Here is an 8798-nt window from a genome sequence, read left to right as displayed (position 1 = left end):
GAGGGCTGGGGAACAGGAGTGGGCAGGGGAAAGAGGGCTGGGTTACAACAGCCCCTGCCCCCTGAGTAGTTAGGAATACAGGCGCATGCCATCACACCTGACAGTTTTAGGGTTTTTTGAATGAAACCTCTAAATGTGAATCTTCACAATCTTGGAGAAAAAGTCCTCTTGAATAAAATGACAGGTCTAATGAGCATGATTTTAAGAAATACCTCTGAATAAGTCTAATTTCCTTGATCAGAACATGAGATTTTATTTTTGTGATAAAATCTATTTGACTTTTTGTTGAGACAAGAGTCTCTCTCTGTTGCCCCAGACTAGAGTGCCATGGCGTCAGCCTAGCTCACAGCAACCTCAAACTCCTGGGCTCAAGTCATCCTTTTGTCTCAGCCTCATGAGTAACTGGGACTACAGGCACCCACCACCATACCTGGCTAGTTTTTTTATTTTTTAGGAGAGATGGGGTCTCATTTTGATCAGATTTGTCTCTAACTCCTGAACTCAGGCAATCCACTCATCTCAGCCTTTCAGAGTGCTAGGATTACAGGTGTGAACCATCATGCCTGGCCCATAAAAAAACATTTGAAACTACCTCAATTCATAGATTAATTTTGATGCCCAATATTTCACTTCAATACTTACAGCTTTAATCCCAAATCTTATCAACATCCATACATAATATACAAGACCTAACGTAGAATAATAATAGCGCAATATAGGTCTGTAATTAATTTAAAATTCCTTAAGTCAAAGTGATACACTTTGTGGTAGTCAGATTACAATATCAGTAACAAACCAATTTGTGGCATAATTAAATCAAAACCTGATTAAGGAAGACAAGCAGGATGTGAATAGGGTGGGAGGTGGGACCTTCTATATAAGTGGAGCTCACTTCATGTCTGAGCTGTCAGTGGAAATAGGTGGAAATTATAGAAGAATCTAGGAGAGGTGAGTCTGATCTTATGTTACTTCTTTTTTTGCTTATTAGAATACTGCAAAGGACAGATATTAGAGAGCATGGTCTGGACAATGGAGTAGTTATTAATTCAGCAACTGTTATTTGAGACCAATTCAATGCCAGGCACTTAAGAATACTGTATCCCCTCCTAGGAAAAGAAATTAGGTTTTCAATACCCAGTGTAGAGAAATTGCTGTCTTCAACTTCCTTAATCAGAGTTTGGCCAGCTCTATGAGATCATGAAGGGATTTTCCTCCTTTGATTTATTCAATCTTTTATTCAACCTTTCAGCTACTGGAAGGTATTTTTTTTTTTTTGCCACAGCGATATTAGAACACTTGGGCTGTAGGGGGGGGAGTGTTGCACAGTGTCTGAGTCTAGCCCCCAGCTGTCCAGTAGAAATATAATGAAACCCATATGTGTTATTACACATTTTCTAATACCCTATTGACTTGCAGGGTGGGGGAGTTAAATTTTAATACAGAAAATGTGATATCATTATATCATTTAATCAATCTCTAAAAGTTTTTAATAAAATCATTTACATTCTCTTTTTCTCATATTTTCAAAATCCAGTGTGCATTTTTTTTTTTAACACAGGACGCACGTCTCAATTTCCATAAGCCCTATTCCAAGGGCTGGACATCTGGATCTGGACCTGTTCTCCACACCAGCTTCCCAAAGAAAGAATCATGTGCAGAGTGTGGTGATGCATGCTATAATCTTAGCACTCCAAGGATGGTGGATTGCTTGAGCTCTGGAGTTTGAGACCAGCTTGAACAAGAGAAAGACCTCCATCTCTACTAAAAATAGAACAAAGACTAAAACAACCTACCTGGGGGTGGTGTGGCACACACCTATAGTCCCAGCTACTCAGGAGGCTTAGTCAGGAAGATCACTTGAGCCCAAGAGTTTGAATTGCTGTGAGTATAATGCCAGGGCACACTTCCCGGGGAAACAAAGTGAGACTCTGTCTTATAAAAAAAGAAATCTAGTGAGCATTTTTCACATGGGAAACAGGTCTCAACTCCCATCAGACCTATTCCAAGGGCTGGCCAGCAGGGTCTGGACCCTTTAACAAAACCAACTTGCCAAAGAAAGAATCATGTCCTTTATTCTGACTAGCATACCAACTATCATAGGTTCAGGGCCGTGAGTCTTTTACCTATTACTAGACACTGAGATGCCTACTCATGTAAAGACGAAAGCGCTCTAAGGAGTATTGTCATTCAATTCATGTACATTTTCCTACAGATAGTGGCCATGGCTGAACTATTTAAAGAAGGAAGCTGGTGTCCTTCCTGCTTATCTTATCTTGAAAACACTGCGTACCTAAATTGTGGCTACATCCGCTGCCTCCGATGCATTGGCTCACTCCAGAAGGAAGCCCATGGAAAGGCATCTCATGCCCTTTCTGTTCTGTGGTCTGTTAGAAGAATGATCTCAGGTTCCATCATCTGCTGAAGAGGATGGTTTCCAAAGTCAAGAAATTAGAGGCCCAGCTGAGAGCAATTCTACGCCAGAACCCAAGGATGCTGAAATCCTGTGGTAAGAAATCTGTGCAATCTGCTCTTAGCCCCAGCAATGGCCCTGGAAAAAACAACTGTTCAAAAGGTTCTGCATTACATGTGGGTATTAGCTGAGTTCTAGCACCTAAAAATATTAAGCCCCAGAAAGATTATGCCCCTCTAATCTATCTGAGCATAGATTTGAGTTTTTGAAGGAAATATAATATTTAGGTGTTGTCCTAGTCCTGTGCTGTCCAATATGGTAGTCACCAAGGGCTACTGAGCCTTTGAAATGTGGGTAATGCCCCAGGTGGAAAGGCAATAATTTCTGATGTATGGCCTTATATGTTATTTAAGATATTTTGCATGTTTTATTGCTTTTTAATTTTTTTTTTTTGAGACAGAGTTTCACTATGTCACCCTTGGTAGAGTGCTGTGACGTCACACCTCACAGCAACCTCAAACACGTGGGTTTAAGTGATTCTCTTGCCTCCACCTACCAAGTACTTGGGACTACAGGCGCCCACCACATCACCCAGCTATTTTTTATTGCAGATGTCATCATTGTTCAGCTGGCCTGGGAGGTGTTTGAACCCACTACCCTTGGTGTATGTGGCTGGTGCCGTAATAACCACTGTGCTACAGGCACCGAGCCAATATTATTGATTTTAAATATGTCTATAGAAAAATGTTAAATTGTACACATGGTTTTCATTGTATTTGTCTGGGCAAGACTGACCCAAAACATGGCTTTTCAAACTTGAACATGTGTTAAATTACCTGGAGAGCTTGTTAAAATACAGATTCTTACTCTATAGGACCAGCCTGGCCTGAGAATAAGGATTTCTGACACTTAATATTTCATATTATTTTATAGTAGGTAAAAGTGTTTTCTAATCATTCACAATATTTATTAGTTGTCTATATTTGGACTGAGTCTATGTTAAATTGTATAATTTTGTGAGTAAACAACATTCCTAGTCTCTGTCTTCAGGGATCTTATGCTCTAAAGGGGGAAAAAAACTTTAATAAAGTAAAAAGAACTTAATGTAAAAAGATTACCCACTGTAAGAGGTGCTTGTGACAAATATGTTCATTCATTCTCTATATGAAATCTGACTTAACTGAGGAATCTTGGGAAGTTTCTTCTGAAAAATTCTGATTTAGGGAAGAAGAGTAGCTTAAAGAAACATAAGTGATTGAGATATTTGAGCCTTTACATTAGAATTGAAAGTAGGCTTAGAGTCTGTGTATCTGCTGATTTATCTTTTTGTCTTTCCACAGTAGATATGACTTTTGATGTAGACACAGCCAATAATCGACTAATCATTTCTGATGACTTGAGGCACGTCCACTGTGGACATATCACACAGAATCGCAGAGAATGTGCTGAGAGATTTGAACACTCAATCTGTGTCCTGGGCTCCCCTCTGTTCACCTCTGGATGCCATTACTGGGAGGTGGACATGGGGACAAGCAAAGAATGTGACCTGGGTGTTTGTAAAGAATCTGTTAATTGACAAGAGGCAATTATACTGTCTTTAGATATTGGCCTGTGGACCGTGGGTTTGAGAAATGAAGAGCTTCTGTCAGCCAGCACTATGCTTTTAACCCCCCTCTTAGGGAGACTTCCATTACACCGAGTAGGCATTTTCCTGGATATGGATGTTGGAATCATTTCCTTTTATAACATCAGAGATGGATCCCATGTTTTTACATTCACTGAAGTGTCCACTGAAGAACCATTGCATGCATTTTTTTCTCCTGCAAATCCAATTAATGATGATCAGGCTTCCTGAGTATCAGTCCCATAATAAAGCTGGAAACTGCCAGGTCTCCAGTTTATCTAGAGCAAGGCAGATAAACTTTTAGCTACAAAAACTATGTAGAGAAAATCACTTTACGCTCAAACCCAAAAATGTTTCTTCTTGGTTCAACACATGGGACAGAGTTACAGGAGAAAATACAGAAAATTTTATGAATCATGAATATGAAGTAGGTGAACTGAGAAAAATTACATTTCAAAAATTATTTTTTTTGAGACAGAGTCTCAAAGCTGTCACCCTGGATAGAGTGATGTGGCGTCACAGCTCACAGCAATCTTAAACTCTTGGGCTTAAGTGATTCTCTTGCCTCAGCTTCCCAAGTAGCTGGGATACAGGCACCTGCCACAACACCTAGCTATTTTTTTTATTAAGTCACATCACATAGGTCATAAATACATTTACACAAATGTGGGGTACAACGTGTTGATTTTTTTATACAATCTGATGTGCTTACATCAGACCACTTGTTACAGTTGTCACTGTTTTTAGCTGGCCCTGGCTGGGTTCAAACCCGCTAGCCTCAGTGTATGGCTGATGCCCTACCCACTGAGCTATGGGCACCACCTTACATTTCAAATATTAAGTATTTGAGATGATGCCAATCATCTTTCAGAACTGACCTGAAATGAAGAGAATACTCATTACTGATCACTTGAAGGCAAAAAAAAAAAAAAAAAAAGTCAGTACTTCCCAAAGCAATCTACTGATTTGATGCCATCCTGTTAAAATACCAACATTGTACTTCAAGACTGGGAAAAAATTATTTGTTTTGTGTGGAACAGCAATAACAAAAAAGCCTGTATAGCTAAGGCAGTTTTCAGTAACAAAAACAAAGCCAGGGGCATCAGCATACCAGATTTAGGCTGTACTACAAGGCCATAGTGGTCAAACCAGGAAATGAAACTAACATCTTACAGCCACCTAACCTTTGATAAACCAAACAAGAACAGACACTGGGGTCAAGACTCCCTATTCAATAAATGGTGCTGGGAGAACTGGATATCCACATGTAAAAGACTGAAACTGGACCCACAACTTTCTCCACTCACAAAAATTGACTCAAGATGGACAGAAGACCTAAATTTAAGGCATGAAACAATAAAGATCCTCAAAGAAAGCATTGGAAAAACACTGGAAGATATCAGCCTGGAGAAAGACTTTATAAAGAAGACTTCCATGACAATTGCAACAACAAAAATAAACGGGACTTAAACTGAAAAGCTTCTGTACAGCTAAGGAGACAACAACCAAAGCAAATGGACAACCTACCCTTTGGCGTGCATAATCATGTACATTCTCACTCTCTCCTGCAGTGTCCCCCTCACACTTTTATGCCTTATCTCTGTAATCCTCAGTCTTCCCCACAGCCAACACCCACGTGCCCTTTTTCTCAACGCACTGACAGAAACATGTCTGCAGTTTTCTTTTTTTTTGTTACCATTTTTCTGGGGTCCTCAGGACCTATTTGATAAGGAACAAAATGAATAGGGAATGAATAAAAGAGCCATTAACCAATGAATCCACTCATTGAACATTCAATTATGGAGAAGGTTTATATAAACCAGGCATAGGTGGGAGTGGAAGAGTGTGAAAAGTGTGGGAGAGGCGAGGGGCTCAGGCTGAGAAATATAGCCAGTGTTGTCAGAGTCACACTGATTTTACTGACCTGATGGGGAAAGCTGTTCTTCCACTATGTCAGCTCTTACCGAGAAATATGGTATATAGAATATTCTGGAAAAAGAAATAAATGTGGAGTCTCTGGGTTTGGTGTTACTAGGTACTTCTCTGATTCGGTAAAGAAAGATGCAGAAGAAATGTCATATTTCAGGTCCTACCCACTTAGCTTGCTGCTATTCTAGGTGATTAACTTACATTGGCTTCTCCATTTTGATAAGTGAGAAACAGAGAATTAGAGTCTCTGGCCTGTAAACCTGCTACTGGATTAAGCAGAAAGGCAACATTTTACTTGTGTTTTTCTCTGTTTCCTTTTGATTTTATGACTATGTGGCCCAAGCTGGTCTAATTCCTGGCTTCAAAAGATCTTCCTACCTCCACCACACAAAATGTTAGGATTATAGGTGTGAGCCACATTGCCCAGTTCATTCCACTACATTTTTTATAAAAATAGACAGGCCTGGTGGCTCATGCGTGTGGTCCCAGGGACTCAGAGGCTGTGGTAGGAGGATCACTTGAGGCCTGGACTTTGAGGCAGCAGTGAGCTTTGATCATGCCACTGCCCTCTGGCCTGGGCAAGAAAAATACAAGTAAAATGTTGCTGTTCTGCTTAATCCAGTGACAGGTTTACAGGCCAGAGACTAATTCTCTCCTCTCTTCTCATTTGTCAAAATGGAGAGGCCCATATAAGTAAACCACATAGCACAGCCACAAACTAAGTGGGTAGGACCTAAAATATGACATGATTTTTTCTGCATCTTTCTTTCTTTACTGTATCAGAGAAGTACCTAATAACACCAAACTTAGGTAATACCAGAACTTGGTCTTCTCTCTTGGCTGGCTAGCCAAATCTGATACCAGAGTTTCAGGTTCTTGGTCTGGGCAATTCAAAGAATGAATCAAAGGACCACAGGATCAGTGGTAGGTCAGGATTTATTCACAGAAACAAAAATTACAACAACTACAAAAACCCAAACCTCCTGGCAAAGAGAACCCAGGAGGGGAACCAGCTCTCCTGCTCCCTCTTTGAGGTCTGTCTTCCTGCTCTCTGCTCAGGGGTTTATATAGTGGCAAGGGGTTGTTTTGCTGGAACTCAATGTTGACTTTTAGGGCATGTGTCTGTGATAGTTAAAGCCAGCTGTCCAATGAACTCTCAGTCCTTGGAAACTTACATGAAATCTACCAGTCACAAGTGCACTGGAGGAGACAGCAAGGTGCCATCCATGAAATTGATCAGCCAGAAGTGCACAGGGAGGAGACAGCAAAGTGCCAGTGTCTACTCTGCAGGTGTCTAGCCCTTCCATCAAGCTGGTTCCTCCAGCTGCAGCAGCATCAACACCACCAGGGCTGAGGCGGCAGGTCACGGTGCCACCTTGTCCTGTATCACAGGGACTCCACATTTATTTCTGGGCTCACCACTTGAACACTGGCTTTTCCCCACACCACCCATGGGTGGCATTGTCCCCAAAGTTGTTCCTGAGGCCCAGAAGTCACCTTTGTCAATGTCTGAGAACTGAGCAGAGAGAGGTGTTATTTGTCCTGGCTGTGAGGTGGGTGCTTCAGAAAGTTGGATGGAGATGGGGAGGGCATAAGCACTCTGGCCCAGGACCCTCTGTGGACACCAACACAGCGCCTCCTACGGGTTTCTGCAGGTTTTGTTATTAGTGCTTCATTAGTGAAATGCAAAAATATTTAAATGGGTCTGCAATTGTCACTAAAATCAGCTCAGCATCTTAGGAAAAAACCACATTACATGTAGGAGGGTTTCTAAAGATTTTAAATATAATAACAATTTCAAACTGTCTTTATGACCTATTCATCTCTATGAATCTCAAAAATATTTAAGATTAGCTTCTTCTCTTTTTCTTCTTGGTATTAAATGACAAGATCTCTTTATGTTGATCTGGATGAACTCAAGCTCCTGGGCTCAAGTGATCCACCCCCTCAACCTCACTAGTAGCTGGGACTCCAGGCATGAGCTAGAGCCCCTGGCTTACTTTATTATTCTTGACCATTAAATTGTTTGCATATAACTGAGGTATATTATAAACCAACAATAGCATTTCTTCTTTCTAATCATCACTTGGCAATAAAAACTAGGAGAAGAATTTACCTTGTAAGATGGGAATAAAATATGGCCAAATTTCACCTTCCTTTTTACTTTTATTTTTTAAATTGACACATAATACTTGTACATGTTTATGTGGTACATAGTAATGTTTGGATACATATATTATGTAGTGATCACATCAGGGTAATTGGCATATCCATTATCATCTCAGACATTTACCATTTCTCTGTGAAGGGAACATTCAATATCCTCCTTCCAGATGTTTGAAACTATGTATTACTTTTAAGGCTAGTCATCCTGCAGTGTTGTATAGAGCACTAGATGATATACCCCCAGCTAGCTGTAATTCTGTGTTCTTTAACAAGTTTCTCCCTGTCCCACCCTTTCCCGTTACTTTAGGGGGTGGCTCAGCAGGATGATTTAGCAAACATGCTGATCGTCCACTTTCCTGAGCCTACCTTCCTAAATGCTTTGGCTAAAGCAAGTGAGAATATGTACCACGAATTAGTTCAGGGTAAATACTCACAACACTGAATGATCTATAACCCAATTATAGCCCAAGAATATTGGGAAAGGGGAGAGGTAAGGGAGGGGAGGGGGGATGGGTGGAGTGAGTGTGATTGGTGGGATCACGCCTATGGTTCATCTTATAAGGGTACATGTGAATCTTTCTAAATGTAGAATATAAATGTCTTAACACAATAACTAAGAAAGTGACATGAAGTCTGTGTTAATCAGTTTGATGAAAATATTTCAAATTG

The 8798-nt window shown here is 40.5% G+C and overlaps 1 non-coding gene and 1 pseudogene across 1 annotated transcript; both read left to right on the top strand.

Moving 5' to 3' along the window:
- Positions 1-2194: 2194 nt before the first annotated feature.
- LOC111725353 lies at positions 2195-4330 on the top strand (annotated as a pseudogene).
- A 547-nt stretch (positions 4331-4877) lies between these two features.
- Positions 4878-4946, top strand: LOC111725382. Its single transcript, XR_002773456.1, has one exon. It is a non-coding gene; the product is annotated as a small nucleolar RNA SNORD2 (small nucleolar RNA).
- Positions 4947-8798: the final 3852 nt, after the last annotated feature.

The sequence above is a fragment of the Otolemur garnettii genome, unplaced genomic scaffold (genome assembly GCF_000181295.1).
Source record: "Otolemur garnettii isolate 467f Iridium unplaced genomic scaffold, OtoGar3 scaffold00038, whole genome shotgun sequence".
NCBI lineage: Eukaryota > Metazoa > Chordata > Mammalia > Primates > Galagidae > Otolemur > Otolemur garnettii.
This window is presented reverse-complemented; position numbering and strand designations above follow the sequence as displayed.